This window comes from Acinonyx jubatus, chromosome A3 (genome assembly GCF_027475565.1).
Source record: "Acinonyx jubatus isolate Ajub_Pintada_27869175 chromosome A3, VMU_Ajub_asm_v1.0, whole genome shotgun sequence".
NCBI lineage: Eukaryota > Metazoa > Chordata > Mammalia > Carnivora > Felidae > Acinonyx > Acinonyx jubatus.
Genome location: NC_069388.1, coordinates 65485004 through 65505183, shown reverse-complemented (window position 1 = coordinate 65505183; position 20180 = coordinate 65485004). Strand labels below are relative to the sequence as shown.

The 20180-nt window shown below is 48.4% G+C and overlaps 1 long non-coding RNA gene across 1 annotated transcript; it reads right to left on the bottom strand.

Annotated features, from left to right (window-relative positions):
• Nucleotides 1-360: 360 nt before the first annotated feature.
• On the bottom strand, nt 361-18875 carry LOC113603261 (uncharacterized). The gene is made up of 3 exons (XR_008289301.1): nt 18344-18875; nt 6216-6532; nt 361-843 (listed from the first exon to the last, which is right to left on the bottom strand). It is a non-coding gene; the product is annotated as an uncharacterized LOC113603261 (long non-coding RNA).
• Nucleotides 18876-20180: the final 1305 nt, after the last annotated feature.

Below are 20180 nucleotides of genomic sequence, written 5' to 3'. Positions count from 1 at the left end.
TCCCACGTTTGGGAAAGACAGAAAGACTCAACGTGAGGCAGGAGGCAAATCAAGCACGGAACGATTGTCCAACCACCAGGACCCCTCAGAAAATACCCCTGAGTGTCTTTGGCTTCGAATTTAAGGAGGTATATCTAGCTTCTCCTGCCTGTGCTTAGCAAATTGGGTCAGACTGGTGTAAATGTTCAAGGAACAATGACTCTGAGCACTAGCTACTGGCCTGGAGAGCTCCCCTCAGAGACTCTGCAGTGCTCTGGGGATAGGGGCTGCGTGCCCTATGGAAAGTCCGCCATATTCTTCCCCTGGCTCCTGGCTTTACACCTGTTGGCCAAAAAGCCCTTTGAAGGAACTTTCCCACTACACCGTTGACCGTGGCCCTGGCATTGCTGATTCCCGACTCTGCCACAGTTGCCAGGCTCACAGGTGCCAGCTTCTGTGCAGACAAAGCACAAGGGCCCAGCAGAGATTCAGGATTTATTCAGATATACTTGTATGACCAAATATCTCAAGTTAGATGCTCTCAGTTGCCTGCTAATGTATTTGGGTATTAAAACAAGCTACTATGCTTAGGGGCTTTTCTTTATTCTTGTAAAACCAGATCTCGGCAAATGGATTATAAAATCAAGATTGAAAATTCTGCTAGTATTTCCTCTCTATTCTCTTATAAGGTGTCACTCAAAATCTGCTTTCGTTTTCTTCAGAAGCTTTTGAAATTTCCCATAATGAAGTGTGGGTGCATATTCATTAAGTCCCTTAGGATGAGAAATGGAGCCTAAGAGAGAAGGTGTCTTCAGCACAGCTCCCCAGTAATCGGTGGTATTAAGTATTGGGATTAAACTGCTCCTTGGAGAGAAAAAAAAGAAAGTGTTTATGGGTTTATGTATTTTTCTCAAAGGCACACTGGGAAACATGAAACATGGGTCTGATTTCAGAGGCTGGCAAATGGAAGCATATCCAATTTTTAAAAGCAATTACCATGCAAGTTATTATATCTGACACAAACAAACCAGGCCCCAAAACCCTGAGGTGCCTTCAGCATCTGGAAGAAGCTGATGAGGCAGTAGTGATCCGAATCTGAGGATGCTCAGCCATTACTCCTCAGGCCTTAGCTGATATTTTTATTACTACAGTGGGGAGCCTCACGTCTCTCCTAATGCCAGATGAGGACCCATCTCAGCCCTGATAGGGGATAATGGAAGCAACAGACTTTGCAGAGGACCTAAACCATAAGACACATGTATTGAAAGTTGTCGCCCAGTTGGTTCCATAGGTGTGCAACCAGTGTGATCACATAGGCCCCATGCTTGCAAGGGCCTACACTCAAAAGGGTCCAGCACTGGATGACTGGGGGGCTTAGTCAGTTAAGCATCTGATTCTTGATTTCGGCTCAGGTCATGATCTCCTGGTTTGTGGGTTCGAGTCCTGAGTTGGGCTCTGCACTGAGAATGAGCCTGCCTAAGATCCTCTCTCCCTCTCCCTCTGCCCCTCCCCCCTTTCTCGTGCGTGAGCCCACGTGCACACATGCACTCTTGCTCTCACTCTCTCTCTCAAAAAAAGGGTCTTGCACTTGGAGTTTATGCTCTGTGGTCACGATCTTAATACTTTGACTTTTAATCATTTCAAGAATTATTAAACAAGGGGCACCTGGGTGACTCATTCAGTTCTGACTCTTGATTTTGGCTCAGGTCATGATCCTAGAGTTGTGGGATCCAGCCCCACGTCAGGTTCCTCACTAAGCATGGAACCTGCTTGAGATGCTCTCTCTCTCTCTCTCTCTCTCTCTCTCTCTCTGCCCCTATCCCCAGCGCTCTCTCTCTCTCAAAAAAAGAATTATTAAACAATATAATTTTAAGCATAATTTTACCCTTCTTCATAATGTTATCTTTGAATTTACATTTTGTAAATAAAGTCTGATGGCACAAAGAAGCGTGCATTGGGGCTTGGAGACTCCGCTCATGAATGGTCTGCCTCTCACTGCCTCTCTGCCTCTTTGGTTGGGATGGGCTCTTGGCTGTCCTCTGCTCCCTGGTTCCCCTGGTCCTGCCTAGCTCCCCTCTCCCTGCCCTCATGCATGCCCTCACTGCTGCCACCCCCTGCCCTGGGTAGGGGCCTGCATGTAGGTACAGGGAGAATGACAGTTGACCATGTGTACCCAGGGCTGCCAGTGCCACAGTACATTAGGCAGGCAGCAGCAGGGTTGAATCCCTTACCACAGCTGCTCCAGGTACTGAGCATGTCCTGGCACAGAGGTTTAATCCTTTTAGGGCTCTCCCATCCATCATGGGTTTTGCCTGGAGCATGGCATGTCAGTCTGGTGGCTGGCTAAAGAGGAATCCCAGAGCTGATGGGCTGTGTGTGCTCATGCAGTCAGCGGGCAGCTCACCCTCAGCGTCTGTGAGGGCTTGCACTCATCTTACAAACATCCCTGTGCCCAAAGCAGGGATAGCAGATAAGAAACACCACGAGATAGCAGATAAGAAACACCACGAGAGTGTGAGAAAGAGAGACCATGGAAGAAAAGAAAGTTTCATATTTTAATGCTTTTAATGGCATGTTTTCCTTCCTTTTTGCAGTTTTTTAATTTTTTTAATTTTTTAAGTTTATTTATTTTGAGAGAGAGAGAGAGAGAGAATCCCAAGCAGGCTCTGCACGGTCAGCACAGAGCTCAATGTGGGACTCGAACTCACGAACCATGAGATCATGACCTGAGTTGAAACTGACAGTCGGACGCTTAACTGAGCCACCCAGTTTTTTTTAAGTAAGCTCTACACTCAACATGGGGCTTGAACTCACAACCCTGAGATCAGGAGTCATATGCACTACTGAGGCACCTCTTTCCTTGCTTTTTGAATAAGGGACCCTGTGTTTTCTTTAAATGTATGTATGTATGTATGTATGTATGTAATCTCTTCACCCTGTGTGGGGTTCTAACTCATGAGCCTGAGATCAAGAGTCTTGTGATTTTCCGACTGAGCCAGCGAGGCGCCCCGAGACCCTGTATTTTCATTTCATTCATACCACCATAGGGAGCTAGCCCTGGTGGTAGCAGACGGTAGGGACCCTCTTCTGGTTCTGTCCATATGGCATCTGAAGTTACTGGGCTCTTATTAAAGATGATTTATCAGGTTTTCATGGCTTCAGATGAACTTCTCAAGGGGCCATAGGGTGAGAGTAGGTAGCCACTGACAACCTCAGAATAATAAGAATAAAAATTTGTTGAATGAATTGGTGAATAATCAAATGAATAAAACAATGAACTAAGGAAGACAGCAGGCATAAGTGTGTGATGGGCTCGGAATATGATTCTCCCAGGGTTATTTGCCTTCGATCAGGCAGGAAAGATTTGTGGCACAGAGAACCCTTGAGGGTTCTGGGGGAAGGGCAGCTCCTGAGTCTCGCTGTAGAGGCTGCTCTGGGCAGTCCAGGCTCCTTTGCTAGTCAGTATCTCCTACTGTAAATCCCCACTCCCTTCTTTAATGCTGATGTCCAGAAGACATTCATACTGTACAGCAATAGGACTTTTGTAATGAGAAAAGACAGAAGCCTTGATATAGAATTTCTCTTGCTGGGAGAAAATACCTGCACATTACGAACCTCTATTGATTTGTCTCGCCAAATCCCAAGCTGCAATAATTTCAGAGACTTATTCACAGGGAGCATGGCTGATAGTTGATCAGAATGCCCCATGGTATGCACTGTGCCCCAGCTCCCTTCCTCCCTGCCTGTCCAGTGCCTCATCAGCTGGTCTCTACCGTCCCTTGAAGCCCTCTCTGCCTGCTCCAGAGTCCTGAGCTTTCTCTTCTGAGCTTGTGTAGCATGGAGTTGGACTCTCTCTTTTCTAGGTGAGCTATTATTGCCGCATTTGCTGTGTGGGCTTTAGAGGCTCCTTCCTTCTCTGAGGTGAAGGACTGTGTTGTCCCCTTCCCTTGAATTGTTCTGAAGGCCAAACCCAGGTCTGGACACCAAGTACTTTGACTCTGCTGTGGCCACTCAGCCCTCCACACTGTTCTCCATCACCCTGGACCTGTCCCCACCACAGGTCCTTTGCACTTGCTCTCCCCCTGCCTGGAAAGCCCTTTCCCCACCTCTCTGCAGGGCTTGATCCCTCCTCTCTTTCAGGCCTTTGCTCAAATGTCACTCCATCAATGAACTCTGACCACACTGCTGAGCATTCCAAACCTGCTCTTACTCCCTTCGTCCCCTTTCCCATTCCTCAACTTTATTTTCCTTCAAACTACTTTCACCATCCAGCATACTAAATATTACACTTATTTGTTTATTGTCTACCTTTCTTCTCTAGAAGGGACATTCTAGAAGGATGGTGACTTTGTTGGTTTGCTGATGTATCCTTACTTTCTAGAACAATTCCAGGCAGGTGGTAGATGTTCTAAGACAATGTGTTCAATTAAACAGAGAACACGTGCCGCAGATTCTTACTTCCTTCCACTGAAATCCCACTGCATGGTTTGTGGTTCTTGGAGGCTGCATGCCCTCTCAGGGTCGGAGACACTAAGGGAGTAACTTGGGGGATAATTTGCTACTTATCTGAGTCCTGGATGGTCATAAAGACTTGTAGTCAGTAAAACCAATAACATGCATGCTCCAGGCCCTGCTGGCTCAGCTATTTAGGGCCTATGCTGGGGAGGCCAGAGTCACATGTCCCCTCCCCGTGTGGATCATGGCACCTGGCTGAGTTCCACGGTCCAGCCAGGGTGGAGGGAAACAGAATGAGAAGATGTGGACAAACTGGGAGAGGATGGAGCTGAGCAAATGCTCAGTGACTGTGCACTGAGGTCCTGCTGGAGTGAAGGAGTCTGGGAACAAGGAGGCCTATTCTGCTGTTGAGCAAGTTAGAGATCCTTCTGTTCTATGAGCCAGTTGACAGCCAGAGCACAGTGTTCCATGGGAACCACGAGGGAAGGAGCTACAGGCTTCAGATGAGACTGGGCTCTGGGGGGGGGGGGGGTTTGTCTCTGGGTGGGCTCAGCTTTTAGGGTAGTGTTTAGTCTGAAAGAGAAAGCAGTAAAAGCAATCAGGTAGAGGAGGGGCAGTCTCAAAGGCTACCTGCAGGAAACCTCAAGGAGCAGTGAGGAGGCGGCAGAACTAAGGTGCAGAGGGACAGTGGCACCAGGTGGAGGGGACATTCAGATGAGGGAGGACCCCGGAAGGTTTCAGAGGAGGATTGGGCAGAAAGGTGTGAGCTCTTCCAAGTTGGCATGTTGTAACAGCTGCTGAGCCAAATAGGGCAGTGGAGGCGTTCTTAGCCCCCAGAGGTGGACTTCAAGAGCCCACAAACCCTCTAAATTTGGAGGCACAGTTTTATGTCATTGGTATAAGTTCAGTTTTCAAGGGAGAGTGTCCATTACTTTTATGTAGTTTCCAAAGCTCAAGAATGACTGAGTAGTGGGCATTGCTCGTGCCCCTCCCTCAGCCTTCGTGTCCACCCCTTCCTCAAAGAGCCCACATCCAGCAGGAGAAGGGGGCCCAAGCCCCAGCTCCTGGGGTCTCTGGTCGGCACAGCCAGTGGGCACCCTCCATTCCTCTGAGCAGCGCTTTCACGGGGGCCCCTATGTCCTGGGTTGTTCAGTTAGGGGGACTCTCAGGAGTCTTGCTTCTAGTTGTTTTTTAATTTTTTTTAATATTTATTTATTTTTGAGAGACAGAGAGAGACAGAGCACAAGCAGGGGAGGGGCAGAGAGAGAGGGGGACACAGAATCTGAAGCAGGCTCCAGGCTCTGAGTGGTCGGCACAGAGCCTGATGTGGGGCTCGAACTCACGAACAGCAAGATTGTGACCCAAGCCAAAGTCAGACGCTCAACCAACTGAGCCACCCAGGTGCCCCGCAGGAGTCTTGCCTCTAATGTTGGGTTAGACCTGTTTCTTCTTTTCCTGGGGACATCTGTGGCTTGCCTGAGCCATCTGGCCACCAGGCTAGGGGTGTGGGCAGTGCAGGACAGAGGGCAGAGCCCAGGGAACCACAAATAAATCCTGGAGCCAGGCCTGGATTAAAGCACCTCTGAAAGGAAAAACCCTCTGTGTGCTTTTTAGTGCACTTAGGGACAAAAAGAGTAGAGAGTCTAACAAAAAACCTTGCGGTGTCCATTATTTATATTGTTCAAAGTATAAAAAAAATATGGAAACGCCTTTGCTGACAAACTTTCCATTGTCAATTATGCAGATACCACAAGCTATAAGCAAGAGCAAAAGGGCGTTACCTCTGTGGGCTCCACGGTGGTGTCAGTGGCCAACTCCCACGGAGAGCTAGCTGGGGGCTAGCTGGTGTTTTCAGCTTGTTCTTGAAGTTCAGGACCAAGCCTCTTGTCTTCCTATGCTCAGATCTGGATGGGCTGGCCCCAGCCCAGGGCCAGCTGTGAGTTTTCTCTTATTGGAACAGAAGCATTTGAGGCATATGTGTGTTCTAGCTCCCCACACGTTTTTAATCACAAGGGAGACAGATGCTGTGACGTCTTGTTAGCGAATGATGGAGAGCACGCATGTCTGCCACAAGCGGAAGAGGTCTTGAGTCTGTGTCCTGAAAAGGGGAAACCGAAGTAGAAAAGGATTCTCTTAAAACAAACCAAAACACTGGTCTCTGCCAGGCACGTGCCCCTCTCAAGTCTTCAGCTTCCAAGTTCACTTCTGGGCTTAGCTGTGGCAAAAGATGGCTGAAAACCTGAAAGCAATTCCTCATTTGCAAGTCAATGGACAGAGTTTTAGATGGAAAGGAAAACACACACACACACACACACACACACACACACACACACACACACACCACAGTAGAGTTAAAACCCCTCTTCTTCTTTCTGCTTATTAGGAACAGTCCTGTATGTTTCCCTTCCCAGAACTTTCTAGGAGAAACCAATGGCTTCTTGGCCCCTAAAGGCAGATCTAGAAAGGCCTTGGAGATGGAGAAAGAGAACCCGAGGGCATAATGACGTAAGGCTTGGCACAGGCAGCTGTGACCTGGTGAGCTGGGGCTGGGAGGAAAAGTAATATAATAATCACAGCTCACATTCATCGGTGTCCATAGGTGCCACGCGCTGTTTCACGTCCCTTACATTTAGTCTTCACTATAGATACTGAAACTCAAGCATAAGCAACGTGTCCACAATCACACACAGCTAGAAAGTGTATCATCGGTGTTGAAGCCCTAACAGTTGGGTTCCAGAAACTTTGCTTTTAACTCCAGGATGAGAGGGCTGTGGCCAGGAGTCCAGGAGGTGGGGCAGCAAGAGTAGTACCTGTGGTTTGCAGAGGGTTCACTTACTCGGGTGGATTTGGGTTTTCACAGAGCAGTGAGTTTCCCCCCAAACTGAATAGTTACCCTTTTATTTTGTGAAGTGAAAACATTCATAAAAATCTTCTAACATCATTTCATGAAACAAATGCAGTTTCAATGCAAAGAAGGACACAATCTCAGAATAATGGCCAGTCCTTCCCCTTGAATAAATCTACCTTTGTGAATGCCTCCCTCCGCTGACCTTATTTTCCTCATCTCACCCTGGGCTGGTGAAAATGTCCTCACAGTTGCCACCTGTCACAGAAGCCTTATGTGGGGACCACTGCAGTGCCTCATCTGATCCTCGTAAACCCTCTGCAAGGTAGGCAGGAAAGTCCTGTTATTCCCCACTTTCTCAAAGAAGAAACCAAAGCCCCGAGAAGTCAAAAAATTTAAGGACACACAGTTTTGAAAAATGGCAGAGCCAGGTGACAAACCCAGGCATTTGGCTCCAGGTACAGTGCCCCTTCCTGTGTACCTCAAGCCATTTGCCAGATGAACTGACTGCCCACCAGGTTGATTCCCACGTGGGGACCTGAATGTTCAGAAAGAGAGGGAGCATTTATAAGTGTTGTTTCCAACAACAGGGCTTAGAATGTAGTAGTGCATAGTTGAGAGGCAGTCTCTGGATTCAGGACAAGATGAGAAGCCCCTTAGGGGTAAGGAAGGAGCATATTTTCTCGAGCATATCTTCTCTCTCATCCCCAGGCCTAGCACAGGGCACACAGGGCTGGCAAGAAATCCTTGCAGCTTAGGCATGGGACTTTGGTTTTGAATGCCAGTTTTTACTTAGGATTTTCTGTGGAAAGAAGAGAGGAAGGAAGAAAGGGAAAAAAATCTCTGACACATTTGATAGGTTGCTACAGAGAGAAGGGAAAAAAGGATGGAGTCCAGAAAAGACTTAACAGAGGCACCCTGGGAAGTGAGGGGAAGAGGAAGGCAGCATGAGGGGCTTGTCCCAGCAGGCGGGTGGGGTGGGTGGGTGGGTGGGTGACAGGGAGGCAGAAGCACTAAATGTGACATCTGCACTCTTGATTATGACCCCCGATGCCTCATGGCCTGGCCCCTGCCTATTGCTCCAGAGTTACTGCCACTACCCTTGATTTCTGTGCACCAAGATGCCCCATGGGATCCCACCTCAGGACCTTTGAACTGCTTCTGGGCATGCTCTTTTTAAAAACTAGCACTTACTAATGCCTGTTCATCCTTTGGTGACTTCTCTGACTCCTGTCTACCAATTTGAGGGGTAGACAGCACAGAGCCATGTCATCCCACCTCCAAAATGTAGTGAACATTCAAATATATGCTAAGTGCACGGAGCCTAGGGGCGGCACCTTAACTAGTGAGGTGCTCCTGAGGCCTGTGGGAGCCCCTTATCTGGTCCATGGTGAACTCAGCACCCTGAACCTTTCCTTCATGACCTTATTATGGTCTGCAGTTATATATCCGGGTGACTGTTTGGCTGATGTCTTTATCCCACTAAATGGTCAGCTACCTGGGAGAGCAGGGCTATGTGCTTGCTGGCGGTGGTATCTGCAGCCTGGTGGAACCAGCGACCCGGACGGTGCCTGGTGTTTGTTGAATGGCTTTCCTCCTTGTTTTGCTGGGCAATGCCTGGCTGTGCAGCTGGAATTTTGCTTTCAACTCACACGATTCTTCGGGGCGGGGTTGGAGGGGTTGGAGGTCATGGCCATTTCTAGAAAACTGTTCCCAAGCTACTCAAGGTTGTGTTTTCTTCCTAGACCAAGATTCAGAACCCACCGGGTTTGAAGTCCTCCAGTATTAGAACAACGAAGCCTGTCCCCTGCTGACCAGAGTGGGGTTTGGGCTCTTTTGAGAGGTGCATGCTGGCTGGGTCTGAGTTGTTGTCAGCTCTGATTGTGTAGGACAATGGAGTCTTATAGCCTGTGGGATGTGGGGTGGGGCAGAAGCAGGGCCCGGGCACCTAGAAGACCTGTCATTCCCTGTTCAGCCACTAAAAGGCACCGTTACTCCACAGGGCAGACCAGGCTGATGGGGCCAGCACTGGGGAGCCACTAGGAGAAGTCACACTAGCTGCATTCACTGAGCGCCAACCATATGCTAGGCACTTTGAATACTCTAATTCCATAATCATGCAAGAGGGGGATGATGAAATCTATTTACAGGTGAGGGAAAGAGGACCAACGAGCTTAAATGATGTTCTCCAGGTCTTATGGCTCATAAATGGCAGGGGCAGATTTCAGAACCAGGCCTGCCTAAATCTACAATTAGCGCCTTCCCCCCACCTCTCCCCGGGTGCTCCCTCAGTCATGGTGCCAAATCTCCTCCGTTTGTCCTCGTAGCAGTCACCTAGCCAGGCTGCTGTTCACAGCACAAGCTCCCCTCGCTCAGCTGTCTCAATGTGGCCAATTTGACTATCCAAATTAATATAGGGGCCACTGCTTGGGTCTAAAATCTAAAGCTGGGTTATTAAAATGACTTACTTGAGTCCAGAGACCATTCTTCTGTGTGTGGGGAGGAGGAGGAGAAGGACATCAGATTTGCCCTTCTGGAGCCCTCTCCTCTAGTCTTGTTCTGCAGTCCCTCCCCCTCTTCCTGCCAGCCCTCACACAGCTGCCACAGAGCTTCCCCACAGACTTGATCAGCTCAGCAGCCAGGAGAAACTTCCTTAGCCAGCACCCAAGGCCCTTAATGAGCTGGAAACATGCCTCGTCACCTTATGGCTAACCCCCACAACCAATAGCTAACAGACCCGCACTCTCAGCTCCAGCCCCCTGAGCTCAGCACTCCTGCCTCTCAGAGCTGAGATCTGCCCCCTGCACAGATCTGCCCCCTGAAGCTTCCCACGAGGCAGTGTGAGGATGAATAATCCCAGTCAGCTGTTGGTACAGTGCTGACCCACAGGAGGAGCCCAGGAACGTTCCTTGTCTTCCCTTTCTCAGCCCGTGGAAATATGCAAGGACAATACAACTGCAAAGGCAGATGTATGTGGTGTAACGCTCCATACGGTGCAATCCCCATGTAAACATTTCCAGATATAGGCAAATGTCCTCAGGCTGACACCAAGGCAGGCATTTCCTGTACTGTTTTTTTTTTTTTTTCTTTCTTCCTGTGCCCATGGTGAGCTCCAAGGTGACTGAAACACCATCTGGAGGCTAACCTCCTTGAGGACAGGGACAGGGTTGTGAACCTCTGAGCAACCTCATAGGCCCAACACAGCACTGGGTCTTCAACAGTGTCCTTTCTAGGAATGTGAGTTGGTCAATTAATTATTGACTGGGTGCATGAGAAGCTGTAGGGATGGGCAGATCATTTCAGGGTATCATCATCTGAAACAGAAACAGCATTGTTTTAAGAGCCTGTCTGTCAAAGCCCAGGAGAAATATGGTACTTTCTTCTTCCTGTTGCAGGAGATGGCTATTAAAACCACAGGGCAGGGGCGCCTGGGTGGCTCAGTCAGTTAGGCATCTGCCTTCAACTCAGGTCATGATCTCATAGTTCGTGAGTTCAAGCCCCTCATGGGGCTCTGTGTTCTTAGCACAGAGGCTGCTTTAGATCCTCTGTCCCCCTCTCTCTGCCCCTCCCTTGCTTACATGCTTTGTCTCTTTAAATAAACATTAAAAAAAAAACAAACAAAAAAACAAGCCCGCAGGATGTGAGACCCAGAAGGGCCATGAGATGACAAGTCAGCAGCTTGATTTGACCACTTCCGGCTGGTGGGGCTGACGTGCTTAGATGTGGAGATTGCAAGCCTTGGCCCACTCTCTTCTCTTGTTGCTGTTTAGTCTTCTTATTCTGAGGTTCAAAGAGACAAAGCCTATGGGATGTTTTTCCAGGTTCCAGAAAGTCCAAAATAGGCCAGGATCATGGGACTCAGCCTCTTCCAGGAAGGGCTGCACCAGATGAAAAACCAGGCCTGTGTTCTTGGCCCAGGCTCTCCTGACTCCAGCCCAATCTCAGTCGCACCCTCACACATTGAATGGGGGGTGGTTCCAGCCCCCCAATTCATCCAATGTCACATGGAACATGCCTACTCTGGGTTGGCATGTCGGGTAAATTTTCTGATCAATATGCATTTGCCTATCCCTGTTCCACAACTAAGGCACCTTTGGTGTCATGGTGGTCTGCCTGTATCTGTTCTTATTGTCTCATGTCATCAAATGCTCTGTACACACTGTGAACATGTTTTATACAGCTTATTCTTGCCTTCTCGGTAACTGTTCTATGTCATTTAAACCACCGGTAATGATGGTCTTGTGTACTTTACCTCCTTTAGGTTTTTTTTTTTAATTAAAAAAATGTTTAATATTTATTTTTGAGACAGAAAGAGAGACAGAGCACGAGCAGGGGAGATCAGAGAGAGAGCGAGACACAGAATCTGAAGTAGGCTCCAGGCTCTGAGCTGTCAGCACAGAGCCTGACGTGGGGCTCGAGCCCATGAACCGTGAGATCATGACCTGAGCCAAAGCTGGACACTTAACCAACTGAGGCACCCGGGCACCCTTACCTTACCTCCTTTAGAACCACAGGAAAAACTGATTGCTATTATTCCCTTGAGAGTTATATAATAATAATAACTCTCAAGGATCTTGTCCAAGGTCACCCTGTAAGGTACTGATGGGCAGGGCCTCTGGCTCCTATATCAGCAGCCCTAATAGGAAGAGTTCTGTCCATGGTGTGTGGCCACCCCAGGGGCTACATGCAAATGTGTTGCTGTGGCTGCAAAGACGAAGCGACTGCAGAAGCTGGTGCAGGTGGGCAGGTGGGTATGGGCAGGGTTGGCCAACCAGGCAGGAATGCCAGAGTGGGGGGCTGCTGTAGGATTGAGATGTAGGGGCTGGAAAGAGCTCCTCAGCTCCCTCTGCTGCCTGAAAGCCCCTTAACAGAGAATAAAGTCTTCTAGTCCATGGTGAGAGGTGTGTGTGCACATCCCAGCTCTGTTCCCTATTGACTGTACACTTACCCTCTGTGAGACTGTTTAATTATCTGCTGGAGATTTAAATAATATCTATTGTATAGGGTTGTGTGGATTCAATTTAAAAATACACAGGATGGGCTTAGCACTCCGCCTAGCTTATACCATTCAATAAGCAGTTGTTACTGTAAACATGCAGATGGGGGGGGAGGGCTGTGCTGCTTTTTATGTTTCTGTTTTGCTTCTCTGGGTTTTCAGCAAATTAACACATACTGATTTTATAATAAAAAATGATTTTTTTTAAGACAGAGAGAGAGTGCAAGCAGGGGAGAGGGGCAGAGGGAGAGAGAGAGAGAGAGAGAGAGAGAGAGAGAGAGAGAGAGAGAGAGAAAGTCCCAAGCAGGCCCTATGCTCAGCGTGGCGTCTGATGCGGGGGCTCAATCCCACGACACTGGGATCATGACTTGAGTCAAAATCAAGAGTCAGATGCCGACTGAGCCACCTAGGCACCCCAAAGGGATTATTTTTGATAATAATACCTACATTTGCTTTCGATCTACAACAGAAATGACTTACTGACAGAACAGAGAAAGACATCTAGATTCTTCTTTTAGGAAGTGTCCTTCCCTCCTGGGGAGAGCTAGCTTTTCATAGATTTTAACTACTGTCTCCAGCACAAGGCTAGATGCCCACCCCCACCATAGCATCGAGCAGGCTCTGACCCACACACCCTGAGCTTCAGAAGCTTGGACTGGTTGGTTGTGAAAGGTTGTGAAAGCTGAGGGGGAGGTGCCTTGGGGACGAGGCTTCACAGTCATGGTCCGTTGTGACAGAAAGAAGTGAGCTCTCTGCTGGTTGTGACTCAGCTCTGTTGCTTCAAAATGCACAGAGATTTTACACTCTTTCCAAACAAAGGCTAAAATGTTAGGAGGTCCTGCCTCAGAGTGTGGGGCTATGAGAACAGTGGACAATGGAGACAACAGAAGAGGCTGCCCTCGGAAGGGGGCAGGTGCTCACACGGACATGGGAGCCACAGGTGCCCAAGAGGAGAGCCGATGTCACCTGAGTGGTGCTTCCTCTCCATCTTGGCGTCCAAGAGGCCGCTGTTCCCTTGGCAAGGCCTAGGATGCCAGGCTGAAGGCCGCGGTGCTCCCTCTGTATTGAGGTCTAGGTCAGCAGCTCACTTTAGAGAGTCAGTGGGAAACCTATGGCCCGAGCCTTTTAGGAAAGGACAGGGGTGTGGAAGAATGACGAGCAGCTTCAATAGTGGGCAGGGTTCCTCAGAGAGGCGTGGAGACCCTGGCTTTTCAGAGGGCATGCCCTCAGCATCATCAGGGCTTGCGAGGCTCAAGAGCAGGCGGCTGCATCCTGTTGTGCCTTTGAGGCCAAGGGGGTGTCCACACATGTGTCCCCAGAACCCAACACCATTTTCCCGGTGGGCTACCTGTCAAGCATGCATAAAGCCAGGGCACCCTACCCTCTTCCACACAGCTTGGCCTCCCTGCCGCTGCCCCTCCAAGACTGAGTGTTTGCAAAGAGTAGTGCATTTCAGGAAATGAGCTGCCTGGGGCTGCTCAAGATATAGCAATGCTTCCCAACAACAACAAAGGCATTAATACCCACACGTATAGGAAAAGGAAGATATGATCGAAATTTGTACTAGGGCTTAAATAAATAAGGGCAGCACCTTTCCAGAGAGAAAAATGGTAGAATCTGTCTGCATTTATCAAACACCTATTATATGCCTGATACTCTGTGTATATTTTTGTTTAATTATCACAGCAACGCTATCAACTAAGTGCCATTATATCAGCTAAGTATCATTATCCCCATTCTACAGATGAAGAACCTGAGGCTCAAATGGGTTTTGTTAACTGCCTCAAGTGCACCCAGTTAGTTGGGAATTGAATCCAGATCTGTCTAATCTGTAGTCTTTCCAACAACTTTTCAAGTTAACTGGAAGGGTAGAATGGGAATGGGATGGGGGTGAGGTGGTTGAGAAAGGGAGAATGGTAAGCAGAGCACTGGGGACACTGGACATTTAAAAAAGCCAAGAGGGCACAGAGAAGGGGAGAAGGCAGAGTGGGGATGGAAGTATCTCAGAGCAAATTTGACCAATTTCAAAATGTCCAGATGGAAGGTGAACATCTGTAGCTTCAGTGACTCAATTTAATCTTCATTTAAAAAATCTGTTTTATTTTCCAGCTTCTCTTTGTGAACACAGGCACATAAGCATGTATTGCTAGGTTTGCAAACCAGGTCTCAGCTCCCCTGCGTGGCTGAGAGCATGCATGCTGAGCTGTCTGCTGCTGGTCTGTCCCAGCCCCGCACAGGGGCCATTTGAGGCTGCAAGAGATTCCACAGCAGATCCCAGAGCCTCCTCTCTCCTCCACCCTTTCCCATTTGCAGACCCATCATTTCATCTCAGGTGGAGGTACAGGTCCAGTATTTTCTTCGCCAATTAAATTTCCTTTAAGGTGTGTTTCATTCAGGCCAGGTATACTTGTTCATTATATATGAGCAGGCAGCTGAGGGACTATCAAAATCCAGAATTCGCTTGGATTTGCACAAAGTCACTGTATGGACCAGTGGCATACACGGTCGCTTCACAAATACATGAATTTCCCTGAAACTCAGAACTGACCTATCTGATTACAGGTATTGAATGGAACAAGTGACTGGGCCAGGGTCACATGGGCTCCCAAAGAGGACTAAAGTCCAAGCCTCTTGATTCCCAGACCTGTGGCATTGCTCCTCAACCACTTACTAATATCCTGCCCCTTCCTCCACCAAAAGAGAGAAGAGCTGGGAGAGAGAAGAGCTGGGAGAACAGAACCACCCATGTGGGGCCTCGAGGCTGTTGCTGCTGAAGTCATCAGGGCAGAAGTGCAGAGCCCAAAGGGTTAATCCAGCCTCTAGAGAGTTCTGTGGTCTGGGCAACCCTTGGCCCAGGAGGCAGGAAAGGGGCTTCAGAGAGAGCAGGTGTTAGCATACGTGGTGGGGGCTTGCATCCCCTGCCCTGAGGTCTCAACACTGACTGGACACTGAAATCACCTGGGAGCTTTAACAATGATAATGCCCAGACCCCTGTTCCAGGGAATTGGAAGTAGTTAATCTGAGCTGTGGTAGCTGGCTAAATTTTAAAAGCTTCTAATGGGGCGCCTGGCTGGCTTAGTTGGTAGAGCATGAAACTCTTGATCTCAGGGTCATGAGTTCAAGCCCCACTCTAGGTATAGAGTTTACTTCAAAAACTAAAATTAAAGGGATGCCTGGCCTCCCTCCCGCTAGGAGATGGATCCCAGCATCTGCCATTTCCCCTCTGTTAAATGAGAACATTTTCTTTTTATTTCTTTTTATTTTTTTATTTTAATTAAAAAAATTTTTTTAAATGTTTTATTTATTTTTGAGAGAGAGACAGAGTACGAGCGGGGGAGAGGCAGAGAGAGCAGGAGACAGAATCCACAAAGCAGGCTCCAGGCTCTGAGCTGTCAGCACAGAGCCCGATGCGGGGCTTGAACTCACAAACTGTGAGATCATGACCCGAGCCAAAGTCGGATGCTTAACCGACTGAGCCACCCAGGAGCCCCGAGAACATTTTCTTTTTAGAGAAAGGTTCAGGAGTCTGGCTGGGAGGTGGACAACCCCAGCCTGGAGCAAAGGTGACCGAGGTCTCAGTGGATCCTAGTGGAAAAGGAGAGAAAAAAGGGGATTGTGTCAAAGGACACAGTCAGGGTCACGCATCAAGAAGTAAGGTGTGAGTGGGGGGCCTGGGGAACTTTGTGTGCCCTGAGGCCAATCCCACAGGAGCAAGGCAGGATTGAGTAATATCCTCCCAAGAAGAGCCTCAATCATGGGATTCCAATGTTATCTGTGTGTAATGAGCAACGAACTAGAACACAGTTGCTGGAAGCCTGGAGCCAGCATGGGTATGGAGAAGCTGTTCCCTGGGATTAAACGTCTGGACCCTTTCTGGAATTTCGTTCATTCATTCATTCATTCATTCATTCGTCCAGTAGGGATTACAAAAATTACAAAATTACAAAAATATTGATTGAGCAACTACCATGTCCCAGCCCAGGCACTGAAGCTATACCAGAGAATAAAACAGACAAAAAATCCCTCCCCTTAAGGAGCTTGTGTTCTAGTGGGGAAGACAGATGACAAGATAGATAAGTGAAAATTCAGGAGGTTACACAGTTATGTATGCTAAGGAGAAAAAGTTATGCATGCTAAGGAGGTTACACAGTTATGCATGCTAAGGAGGATTGGAAACGAGGAGGGAGCTGTGAAGCTGTGATACTGGCCCCACGGAAGGCCTCACATTTGCTCAAAGTAACGTTTGAGCAAGCGCTCAGGGGAAGGTGTGGAGGTAGGGGAGTCATGCAAGTGTCTGGGGAAATGTTTGCTGAGCTCCTGAAGAAGCGCAGCCTGCGTGGGCAGGAGACCCAGCACTTGGGTGGGGAAATATGAAGTGTGCCCCTCATGTGTTTATAAATGAAAACTGAAGATCATAATAAACTATATGCAGCAAATAGAAAACATATAGTTTCAAAATCCTCATCCTTTTGCATCTTCTTTCTAAGAAATTATTTATATAAGTTATAGATCATAGTGCAGAACGAGACCATAGCAACTATCTGGTGTTAGTGTCTTCCATACTTGCTGGAAGATAAGAATCCACTGGGCTGCTTGATTTAAAGATACAGATTCCAGCCTCCCCTGCCATCCAGGCAAGGGTCCTGGAGATCTGTACAATTAACCAGAGCCCCTGGTGATGCTGTGACAGGCAAGCTCGGGAGACACAGACAGCTCAGTCTTCGTGTTTCACAAATGAGGAAATCAAGACCCAGAGAGAGGGGATGTCTTGTTCAAGGTAGAACTGATCATTCAGGCAGAGCCAGAAATAATACTCAGATTTCCCAACTCTCCCAGGTCATTAAAAGTTTTTTGCATAGCACAAAGATTGCTTATGATGTTAAAACTTGGGATGCGAACAGATACGAATCAAAAACAAACACCAGGGCAGACACCTGTTGGGAGAAGAAGATGTGCCTGGGTTGAGTAAGTGGCTTTAACCCATCCACCAAACTCAGCACTGAGAATTCTGGCAGTCAGATCTGCAGGGGAAATGGGCTGTGTTATTCCATTCATAGGGTGCAATAAACTGATACGTAATAATTTCATTTGATAAGGAAAGCTTTTTCCTTTAACAAACAAAATTTAAAACCCTTCAAACCTTTGGCCTCCTATTATGGCAATTACAGGGAAAAAGGGAAAAAGAGGAGGGAGAAAATGGCAAAAGGAGAGATCTACTCTCCTCCGGTGAGAAATATTTCTTCCATGTAATGGATCTTATATGGGCGGTCTGGAGTTATACCCAGAACTCAATGGGCCAGGAATAACTATGCGTTTGAAGGGACCCCAGGATAGGCTTCTTGTAGACAGGTCTTTCTCTGATGCTGCCCAGTGTTCTTCACAGGAATGGGGTGTGGGTCTCGAAAAGAACAATGTGACCTGTGACGAGTCATAGGACCCTCTAGACTTTTGTGGCTCCACCAGAAGAGAGGAATAATCAAGCGATGGCTCCTGAAGGGGTCAGCAGGACGCCTTCATGAGGCCCCTTGCAGTTGTGGTGTGTAACTCACAGCCCTTCTCGGCTGGCACGGGAACAGTGTGTTGGGGTTTGTGTGCATGTGTGAGGGTGTGTACTATACGTGTGATAAGCACCCTGCCACACACGTGGGAACTCGAACACCACACTGCTCCCGTGTTGCGTGACTGTGTGACCACATCTGTGATTGCAGTCGCTCAGGCAAACTGGTCTCTTGGGGAAAGAAGTTTCTCTTTCCAAGCCTGTTGTGCAGGTCTGCAAGGAGACACACAATTGCCTTTGTCGTTCGTTCTTCCTGTTGCGGACAAAAGCCCTTTCAGTTGCTGTGGAATGTACGGAAAGTTCTGTGCCGAAGGGCTGCTGGCCCTGGCCTGGAATCCTGTAAAAGGGGATCAGTGTGGGGAGCTGGCTGCTTCCACCCCAAGCTCCTGCGCTCCGCCCAGCAGGCCAGCCTGCCAGGTATCGGTGTGACGGGCAAGTGCCAAGGGGGCCCCTCAGTGCATGCCCCCACAGTGGCCTGCAACAGCCCAATCTAACTGTGACCCTGACTTACCGAGGGCCTGTCGCAGGCAGGAGTGGCACCAGGCGCGGGGCTTTGGTACCTCCTTCTAACCATCCCAGCTCTTGAGGCTGCAGTGGTCTGCAGCCTGAAGGAACTTGTCTTCAGACAAGGAGCTGAAATAGAGAAGCAAGGTCACTAAAAGGAGGGGGAGAAACTCTCATAGCATAAAAGCAGGACAACAAGGCCTCAACTCTCGGTGTTTACACTTTCATTCAAAGTTTAAATGGAACAACAAAAAATTACAACTGACGCTGTGTGGGGGGAAAAATGAGCTCACCACCGCAAAACCTAATAGTGGCACAAGTGGCCTTTTCTCGTTGCTGTTTACATCCCTGGGTGTCTCCACGGTTGCAGAGCCAGAAGACTCACCACGGGGAAACCTGTTGCCAAAATGCTGTGGGGCTGTGCTATTTCAGGAGGGCAGTTTTCCCAGGTTGCTATTATCTGCATTTTTCTAACCAGGGTTGGGCAATTCATAGGGTGCTGAAGCCAACGGGTGTTGAACTTTGTTCTAGTTTCAAAATGTAAACGAACAAGTGCCAACGGGAAGTGCCCAGGAACTGGTCTGAGCAAACAGCTCTGGGGGAGTCCCAAACATTGGCTTCCAGAGAGGGCTCGGAAACAGATTTGTGTGTTTGAAAGCAATGGGCGTTAGGTCTGTCAGAGCCTGAGTCCCTGGGGTGGACTACACAATTTCATAATCTTCCAAGCAGGGAGGAAAAAGCAGAGAGGAGAACAGAGGGAAGAAGGGTGTGGAGATCAGACTGGCTTTTATATGCGATCTTGTTTAAACAAGACTCTTATCAAGGAGTAATCCTAAACTTTGGTCTTTCTTATGATCTCAGCTCCTTGGGGAATGGGTATGTGACTTTTGGGTTCCAAGAGGGGGATTAAATTTCCTCTTAGCGATAAGAGCCACAACAAGCAGATAAGGTTGATAGAAATGGGGGAGGAATTCATTTGTGTCCCGTGGGGATGTTCTTTGCTCCTCACTTTTGGGATCTGTGTTGTTTGCTGTACGTGGCATGCACCAAGACTGAGAACAAAGCCAACATCTAGTTATAGAGCAACATCTGATGGTACAGCTGTGCTGTAGGTGCTGGGGGTGCTGGTTGTACGGAGCAGGGAGCCGTGCTACGGCTGTGCAAGAAGTGCCCAGTCCCGTGGTGGCCATGCGGGTGCAGGGCATTAGTTTTTAAATCTCTATGGCATCGTATCATGTGCCTAACGCACCGTCAGACGCTCTGGGAAAAACCCCAAGTGGTTGACATATAATTAACATTTTATTTATTTATTTAAAGTTTATTTATTTTGAGAGAGGGAGTAGGGGAGGGGCAGAGAGAGAGGGAAAGAGATAATCCAAAGCAGGCTCCACACCAGTAGTGTGGAGCCTGACGTGGGGCTTGAACTCACGAACCGTGAGATCATGACCTGAGCCGAAATCAAGAGTCAGATGCCTAACCGACCCAGGTGCCCTGACGTATAATTAAATGTGTCTTTACTGTATACTAAGTTCACAGTACTGTGCTAGAGAAGGAACAAATGTAGCAGAGAGGCCCTGGAGTGTGCGTCAGGTGGGAAGTGGTAGTCAGGCACTGGTATCCAAACTGTCTGGGTTTGGAGCCACACTTGGGGCTGTGGGACTGGGTATGTTACCTTTCTTTGCCTCTGTTTTGTCACCTATAAAATAGGAATGATTCACCAGGGTTGTTGTGAGAATTAAATGTAAAGTGCTTAGCACAGTGCCTGGAACATAGTAAGTGCTCAATAGACATTGACCATCATGTATTATTATTTAAGACTCTGAGCCTTGCCCTGCAGGTGTTTA